This window comes from Agelaius phoeniceus, chromosome 4 (genome assembly GCF_051311805.1).
Source record: "Agelaius phoeniceus isolate bAgePho1 chromosome 4, bAgePho1.hap1, whole genome shotgun sequence".
Classification (NCBI taxonomy): domain Eukaryota; kingdom Metazoa; phylum Chordata; class Aves; order Passeriformes; family Icteridae; genus Agelaius; species Agelaius phoeniceus.
Window position 1 is genome coordinate 42,023,795 of NC_135268.1, and position 10,059 is coordinate 42,033,853.

Below are 10,059 nucleotides of genomic sequence, written 5' to 3' on the forward strand. Positions count from 1 at the left end.
AGGCAGTAGGGACCAGCTTTGTACATACATAATTGCTCAGCCATAATCACCTATGTGAGCTTTCCTTCCTTTTGTAGTATAAAGAAGTCAACTCCACCTTTTTCTAAATACTGTTTTTGTTTGTGTGGTCAGCTACAACTCAGAAATGGTATAAGAAGGTGTTCTTGACCACCTCTCAGCTATTAATCTCTATGTCTCAACATCTACTTATTTCTCTGAGGATGACTTATTCCAAGTGCAGAAGGAAATATGTAGAAATAAACACATTTGTCCACAAGGACCAGCATTCCTCCCATACTCTAAGTCAAAGGAAGATTTTTTTTTAAATGAAATACAAATTGATCTTATGATTTAACAAACTAGAACTAGAACAATAAATCCCCTTTCACCTTGACCAATTGTTTACCAAAAATTAACACCCCACAGAGTTCCTGCTTCATTACCTGTGTCAGTACTTGCACACTGTTTGTAGTCAAGAATTTTGGGAGATTTTAAAGACTCAGAGAACCTATTCACACTTGCTTCTACCTGGCCTAATTTTCTTAGGGATGAGTAGTTTATTCCCAGTTATTCATATTTTGTACAACTCTGTTGTCTTTACATGAAGAACAGCATACATAAAAACCAAAGAATTATGACATGTATATCACAAGGTTTTGCTTTGCCTGCTTTGACACTGAGAGTTCCTAAAAGAGGTTATAGCACAGAGAGGCAAAATTATTTCCTACCTGGTCATCATCTGCTCCCAATCTAGCTTGAGGACAAATGCCCAAATCCAAAGCTCTGTGAAGTGTAAGGGATGACTTTCACCTGGCAACCTCCTGGGTATTCAAAGTTGCTCCAGAAGATGGCAGATTGGATTTTAGGAAAAATTTCTCCACCAAAAAGGTTGCCAAGAATTGGAACAGGCTGCCCAGGGAAGAGGTTGAGTCACCATCCCTGGAGTTATTTAAAAGACAAGTAGCTGTGGCACTTAAGGACATGCCTTAATGATGGACTTGGGTTAATGGTTGGATTTTGTGATCTAACAGGTCTTTTCCAACCTAAAGGATTGTATGATTCTATGAAAATCAGACTGCTCTTGGCTTCAGCTCCCTCTGGTGGGTAATGCATGCTCCAGAGACCAGCAATTACTGCTAAAGGCAACCACCAAAAAATGAAAGAATCTGCAGGTTGCCATATTTTTCTTAAAATACACATAAATACACTGGATGAGCAATGATTACAACAGAGATCAGAGTTAAAGGTATAACTTCACACATCTGTGCTGAGTAGTTCATGTCAGAACACAACTCCCTTTGAATTCAGAGAAGAGATGGGGGTTTCAGTCCAGGCAGAAACTGATTTTCAGCATCTAACACTGATTAAAATGAAGAACTAGTTAAAAACAATTTGTTTTTATGAGAACATTCAGTTGGATTTCTGTTCTTGACTGATACTTTGAGCTGTCCTGGCTTCAGCTAGGATGGAGTTAATTTGCTTCATGGTAGCTGGTGCAGTGCTGTGTTTTGGATTCAGTGTGAGAATGATGCTGATAACACACTGATGTTTGGTTGTTGCCAAGCAGTGCTTACCCCAAGTCAAGGACTTTTCAGTGTCCCAGGCTCTGCCAGTGAGGAAGTGCACAAGGAGCTGTGAGGGAGCATGGCCAGGACAGCTGACCTGAACTGGCCAAAGGGATATTCCATACCATGGAATGTCATCCTCAGGACATAAATTTGGGGAAGGTTGGTCAATGGCCACTGATGGCTAGTCAGGGACAGGCTGAGCATTGGTCAGCAGGTGGTGAGTAACTGGACTGTGCACCTCTTGTCCTTCTTGGGGTTTATTATTCTTTCTTCTTTGCATTACAATTATTTTTATTATTACTATTATTAGTAGCATATTTCATTCTTTTTCAATTAATCAACTGTTCTTATCTCAACCTGTGAGCTTTGGGGCTTTTTTTCATGATACTTAGTTACTGGCTAGGATTAAAGCACAGCAAAGGCATAAAGGTTGATGCCCTTTCTAAAAAGCATTTTGTTGGCAGAAAATATTCATCATTTGGCAAATCCCACACCCCAGAGATTCTTCATTTGTTAAAATTAATTTCGTTTCAGTGAAAAAGAAAACTATGTTTTTAAATCTATGATTATCTTACTATAAAATATGTGTGCCCACCTATTTATCTGATGAAATAATTGAAACTTACAGCATATTTTATAATTTATATACTTGGGGACAAATCTAAGTCCTTCCACATGGACAATGTGCAGACTGTATGGAAGTATCCCAAATACATCAGTTATGATAATGGCAACTTGTGATAATTCTTATGTTAAAATAAAATCAGTAATCTCTCCTCTACAAAATAGTACTTAAATTTTGATTACCTCATAAAAATGCATGGAAATGTTGCCAACATCAGCAATCTGACAGAAGAGGCTTAGAATGAATTGTGCTTTTCTGCTCTCACAAGTGGCACCAATAAATCAAACGTTAGTTCTTGCATCTCTGGGTTGGTTTTTCTTTCCATCAGAAGCTTGGTTGTTGGTCTGAATCACATACTGACAGTTGTTTTAGAAAAAAACCAAACCATGTTCCCATCAGAAAACTGCAATTGAGTATGAGAACATTTGGGATGAGAATGGTCAGGTAAGTTCATGCTCTTCAATGGATCACAACCATACTGCTCAGGCTGAGGTCCAACTTAAGCAACTGTATAGCCTATTCATTAAATGGCTTATGGAATTACCTTACATTTAAAGGCAGCTCAATGGAGGAGAGGCTGGACATGACCTGGCAATGAGCACTGGCAGCCCAGAAAGCCAAACATGTCCTGGGCTGCATCCAAAGCAGCGTGGGCAGCAGGGCAAGGAAGGGGGTTCTGCTCCTCTGCTCTGCTCTCCTGAGACACCACCTGCAATGCTGCATCCAGCTGAGGTCCCCAGCACAAGAAAGACACGGACCTGTTGGAGCAAGTCTAGGGGAGGGCCACAAAAATGCTCAGAGGGCTAGAGCACATCTCCTCTGAAGAAAGACTAAGGGTTGGGGTTGTTCAGCCTAGAGCAGAGAAAGTTCTGTGGAGACTGGATTCTGGCCTATCACTGCTTAGAGGGGGCTTCTAACGAAGATGGGGACAAATATTTTAGCAGGGCCTATTGTCCTAGGACAAGGGGTAATGGTTTTAAAGAGCATAGATTCAGACTGAATATGAGGAAGAAGATTTTTACGATGGGATTGGTGAAACACAGGAACAGATTGCTCAGAGAGGTGGTGGATGTCCAGTCCCTGGAAACATTCAAGGTAAGATTGGATGGGGCTCTGTTAAAGATGTCATTGCAGGCAAGTTGAACTAGATGACCCTTAAAGGTCCCTCCCAACCATTTTTTGACTCCTTGGTAACTAAGCTGCAGGCATGTGCTTTACATTCCAACTTTCATTCTGAAAGAAGCTGTGGAACTTACAAAAGACATTTCTTTCTTATGAATATTTTTCTCCTTTTAAAAAAGGAAACCATCCAACTTTCAGGTACAAATAAGAACCTGATATCAGAAGCTCTTCACAAGATATGTAATTTTAATTGGAATTCTAAGCAATGCATAAAATACCCTAGAAACCTCTTCCAGAATTATTGTAATTAACTCCTCTCCCCTTATGCTGCTTCATATGTTTGCACTTACATGAAGTAACACAAGGCTTTTATGAGGTGAGGGGCTTACATGCAAGTCATATACAGTACAGACAGACATGTTTGTAGGCATGTAGGACAGAATCCTCCATGTAGTGGAGGGTTGAGGACAAAGCACATTTGTATGAACATGCTTACAATACTCATAGTTCTGTGCTTAGAAAGAAATACTAAGTGACTTCATTAGCTCTGATGTACAACTGCTTTGAACCTCAGAGAAAATATCTGATTTTCCTTTGTTCTTAATATTAAACCCAGAAAAGATCTGTTTGCAAGAAGCTCACGAAATCTGTGGCTTTGCTGTTAAAATATTATTGTGCTATTAAGACTACTCTGCAGTAGTCATTTTATTCTCTGCAGTTAAATAGCATTTCACAGCATGTTTTATTTTGTTTGGCTAAACTCCAGGCTTTCTGGTCCTCTAGTAGAGCCTAAAGAGTTGTCTGCAGACTGTAAAAAGAGTTACATACATTTAAGTGGATTAAAAACACATTGAACTTGGAAAAGGCATTTAGGGTTATTGCAAAATAATGTCTATTTTACATATTTATGACAGTGGTTAACCCTCTCACTAAGGTATTGTTTGTCCTACCACAAGATTCTGAGGAGTGCCAAAACCGATGACGTCTTCTACCTTATTTTATTACCTAAACTAATCTGTCCCCCTCTTTTAGGAAACAATGTATTGATGATCATTCTGGCTAAATGCCCTTCTCCTAATTTTGGGTTTCTAGTCTCACCTGTCTCCAGAAGCTCAGTGGAGGCTTCTTCTCTGAGAGCAAGTGGAGCATACTCTTGAAATATGCTATGCAGTTTCTGGAAAGTGCTCAGCCATTTGCTCTTAGCTTGCTGCCTGTGTGCAGATCCCTGCTGAAAATATCCCTGAAAAATATGTTATGAACATGACTAAAAGACAAGCTGTGAGAACCTAATGAAAAGTTAAGAAGCTGCTCTAATCATAAAATATGATTAAAGAACACCATTACTACTTCAGGTAGGTGCAGCTCTCGCCTACCAGATTGCTGCACAGTTTGGCAGATGGGCAGATGTGGATTTGAGACTTATTACCTCTGTTTTAACAAGTATATATCTCAACTGGGAAAGTTAGACCATCTCTAAGATGGGGATAAAATCTTATGTATCTATTTGATGACAGAGTAACCAGCATCATCTATAAAGGCTCAGGGAATATTTTCCTTCAGATAGTATCTTCCAGTGCTGTACTTCATGCTATAATGAGAAAAGCACTGCTGCTCATTTAAATATACAATTCATTTGCACCGTAAAATGTTGAAGGAAACTCCTCAGATTCAGTATTTTTTAATGTAAGTGCTTAGCAATTAGATTTCCATTGATTAAAGAAGTGAATCACCTTCATATTAATGAAGAATAAATTAATCTCCTTTAAGGATTGGAAAGAAATGTATATTTATTCCTTTACTGAGCAACTTCTGAACAGAGAGAATTCAGCACTCACCTGGTAGGCTGAAGTTTTTAAGTATTTGCAACAAAATGGACATGAGAAGAGCAGATTTCAGGTTACTCAGGGAACTAGTAAGTGAGATCTCCCAGGAAAATGTTTTTGCTGGTGCTGGGGTCCATCAATTCTGGGCACTTTTTAAACATCACATCCTCAGAGCACAGGAGCAAAAGTTCCCAAATGTCAGAAGTCAGACAAGGCAGAAGGCTGTTTTGGCAGAACAGGGACCCTTTCTTGCAAATAAGGTGAAAAAAGGGAAGGTGTATGCCCAGTGAAAGCAAGGTCAGGTGATGTGGGAATACAGAGATGCCTCTTGCCACTGCAGGGAGAGAGTTGGCAGAACTGTCAGGGACAATAATAGGTTTTTGTCAAATATATTAATGGCAATAGGCAGTGAAAAATAACATTGGCCTGTTACAGGATGAGGATGGTCACCTCCCAAACAGGGACAGGGACCAGGCAGAGGTGTTTAATGTGTTCTTTGCCTCTGTCTTCAACACAGATGATGGACCAAGGGGGTTTCAGTGCCATCAGATGGAAGACCAGGGCTCATCCCTGTCTTGTCTCAGTTGACCCTGAAGTCGAGCAGGATCTGCTGCTTCAGCTGGATCCTTAAAAATTTATTTGGCCTGATGGGATTTATCTGAGAATCTTCAAGGAGCTGGCTGATGTCATTGCAAAACCTTTCTTGATTTTCGAGATTTTTTTTCTTTTTTTCTTGATTTTTTATTTTTTCAGAATCCAGAGAGATCCCAGTGGACTGAAGTTTGGTGACACTAACCTGACTTTCAAGAAGGGCAAGAGGGAGGGCCCTGGAAGTTACAGGCCTGTCAGTCTTGTTTCAGTGCCAGGTAAAATAATGGAAAAAACTATTCTGGAAGATACTGAAAAACACCTGGAGGATAATGCAGCCATCAGTCCCAGCCAGCACAGCTGCTTGAGAGGGACATCCTGCTGTCAAATCTGATTTCCTTCTATTTCAGCTTCCTTCTGGGAATGAAGATGACACATTAAACAGATCCTGCTCATCTGAAATGTTTGAGTCCAATTCTCTGTTAGAATGAACTCCATTTATACTTTTGATGATTTGCCAGTTCCCAAAAAGTGTTGAGTAATACCTGCTTGATTACAATCTGTCTGCACTGCTCTTTTGATACTCCATGAGATGCAACACAACAGTGTCTGCTTTTGCATTATGTCAGTTAGGTTAATTCTTCCAATTATACCTTTAAGTAATTATAAGATTTTCTTTCATAATATTCCTGAGATTATAGGATTATCAGGCTTTTGCCCCATAAAACCTGAAAACAATGGAAAAAACCCACATATTTAAGGACACAAATACAAACCTAATCTACACACAGCAGAAACCTAACAGGTTCCTTATGGTGTGCATCGGTCAAGACTTTGTATTACTGTCCCTTCTTCTTTTGCATTCTAGATTTACAATATGCCCTTTCTTTACATACCAAAACCAATAATGCACTTACTGTACTCTAAAAGTAAAAATTCAACAGAATTCCAGAATTAAAAACAAATATCTGGAAAACCTTACAACAAATCTTTGATTTGACAAATCTTTGACAAATCTTGATACAACATATCTCATCTCTAATACTTCCTCAAAATTTCCAGATGTAGTGAAACATGATGGTGATAATTTCTGGCACCACCTGGAAGCCCCCACCTCAGGTCCATCAGCTGGAGTTACAACCTCTTTCTTTACTGTACTCTTTCCTCAATTATACAACTTTACTTAGTGGTATAATTGAGGAAAGCATTCTTCCATTAATGCATTTCTTTCTGCCTCTGATTCTAGCACAAATAAGCATAGTGAGATAGATTGTTGTAACTTAAAAAAAATCATTGCAGTTTTGATTATTTTGCTGTGTTTGAGGGCAGATGCTTTGAATGAGTCAGAAGATAAATATTTCTCAAATAAGACAGATATTCTTACAGATATTCTTGATGTTTGTACATTGATACCCAAAGTGATATGATGTAATGAGGTACCTCACTAAGATTGTGTTTATACACATATGCATAGTGAATCACATTTTAACCATTCTGCTTACAAGACACACATTTCACTGGAGATTTAAATACTGATGAGCTGGATTTAAATTTGCAAAATGTACATCTAGATCCAAATTTTGTGCACTCTCCTTCCTTCCAGCAGATAAAATTCTGAGCTTGCAACACTCAAAATATTAAACTACTCTGAATCTTGCAGAAAAGAGGAAGCAAGGCTTTAGGGTTGTCTCCACTTCTTCACATAAGAGAAATTGCATTTGCTTGATATACAAGAATCCCACAGTTCAAATCAAAATTTCTAGATTTGCTCCTGTGCATAACTTTTTTCTGGTGACATTCTTTCTTCCCATCAAGGGTTTACTATTAACACTTTAAAAATATTTTATCATATTTTAAAATACCTTAAGAGATATGTTAACATACAGACAACCAACATATGTTTATCAACTGTAATTTTTAAAAGACTAACCATGTTCTTAAGACTCCAAACTCAAGATCCTTCCTTCTTCTTCCATTCCTCACTTCTCCTGTCATCTTTTCTCCCTAAACAGATATCCAAAGAAGTTGAGTATTTCCTTTTCATATTTAGCATGTGTCTCCCTCCTCATCGAATATCTTTCCCATTTCCTGATCTTCCTGCCTTGCTTCCTCTGTGATCATCAGTGCAGCATCTAACAGAGTAGAGCTTGTGTCTGTGAAACAAAGATTATTGTGATGATCACAAGAAGATTCTGCCCAATTTTGTCCAGTCAGAGATTGTAGCAGAGATCTGAAGTGAATACATTTAAAACAGGAGAAAATAAACCAGGAGTGACACATTGTACCTTGTACATTATATGCAACATGACACAGATTATCTGAACTCATTCCAGGTGTGAGGCATAAACACCACTCAGTAGTTTCTATTTCCTTCCTCCCCCACCCAATACACCTTTCTGTATAAAAGCTAAAATTATTCATAAACATTTATAAGTCACAAATCCACCACATGAAGATAGACTCTGAAGTAGACTAAACCACTCAGATCCAGTCAGTTTTATTAAAGCAAATTATTTGCCTCATTACCTGGCTGTCCTGTTCAAAGGTCCACATTGTTCCAGGGACAGGTCTGTTACTTTATTTGCTTTCACTAAGTGAAAACTTTTTTCTCTTCTAGCCTTAGGAGAGAACTAAAACTCAGTTTTTGTATTGCTTCCCCACTAACAGAGCACTAGGAAGAAGAGCACCAACCATCTGTCTGGACTCTGCCAGGGAAAAAAACCAACCCACAAACAAACCCCAAAAAACACATAATCACAGAAAGAAAATCTTCCTATGAATTCTTTTTTATATAAACATCACATAGCCAGCTTTAATTTTGGCACATACTTACTTCTGAGTAGGATTATTTCCTTTCCTTTAGAACTATTTTAATTTTGGAGATAAATTTCTCTATTACATCCTGTACTTTTATCATCTAAAGACATATGGCATGAGGAGGGGAAAGGAAAATCATAATTATGCAATATACCAGTTAACTAAAACCTGGTGATACTCTAGTGCTGATCTTCACAGAAAAATATAATTTTTCTGATAATGCTGGGCAAAATTTGTTAACTGTCTACAGAAGCTGTCTACTTTTGATCGATGGGCTGCTACTCTTCCCTGAGCTATTATAAAATCTGTGTCTTCAAGGTCAATTGAAGCATCATTTTCACTACAGGTAGAGATCAAATGGTTCTCTACAGTGGAACAGCAGCTCTTCATATAACAATGCTTTGTTCACATTTGTTTTACCTGCAGGAAATCACAGAATGCATTACTGACAGAGATACTTGACTCAAAGGAAAGTTCTGCTCTGAAGGGCAGATTCACTCAAGGCTGTGTTTATTGTCTTTCAATGACATTATAGCAGATGATTGTTTGAGAAAAAGATTTCTTTCTTCCTTCTATATCCCTTCTTGAATGGTATCTTCCAAACTCAGACTAGGCTAATTTCCCTTTCTGACCATCAGCAGTAATACAGACACTGCAGAAGCAGCTCTGCCCTCAGGGACACCCACATACCCTCATGCCTCTCCAGTGAGGCTCTGGAGTTACAGCCTGGCTTTCCCTCACTGCTATGACCTTATCCCATCTCACAACATACACAACTTTTGGTACCTAACCAAAATAAGAGTTTTCAAATTTCTGTCCTATTTTTAACATGAATACTTCAAATACAACATCTGTAGGAACCACAGGCATGAATGCTCAGACACAGTAGCAGGGGACAACTATGTAACATTTTCAGTCTGACACAGGACACCAGTGCCTGGATGTACATATTCATGTCTTGTGTAAGACATTTGGAGTCACTCCTCACTTTGCTCTGAATGAAGGAGAGAGAGGACAAATAGTTAATGATTTTCCAGTGCCTAGTCAATATGTTTTGTCTTAAGTTATTCCTGAGAGTACACCAGGCTTTCAGAGGCTGCTTACATGGGCTCAGAAAGAGAATAACAGGAAACATAACAGTCAGGCAAACAGAAATTCTTCTCACAGCCACAGACCCATTCTGAGATGAAGCCAAATTATTTTGATAAAAGAAACCAGAGCAACAGAAAGAAAATCTACAATTCTCTTGTCCTTTACCATACCCCAAGCTCATGACAGAATTCAGCTTTTGTTTTGTTTTATTGTCCTGCAGCAAGGAAAATTTATCCCCTATGCTCTTCTAGTTTTGCATATGGGGATGTTTTCCCCCATCCACTTCCTCCTCCAATCCACCCAGATTCTCACACTTCTGGTATTTTCTCTGTTGAATGAGCATCTCCTCCCCACTTTGCTCTGCTGTTAACTGCAAGAGCTTAGGATGCCATACCGTTGGAAGAAACAATTTCCAGAGGGAAAT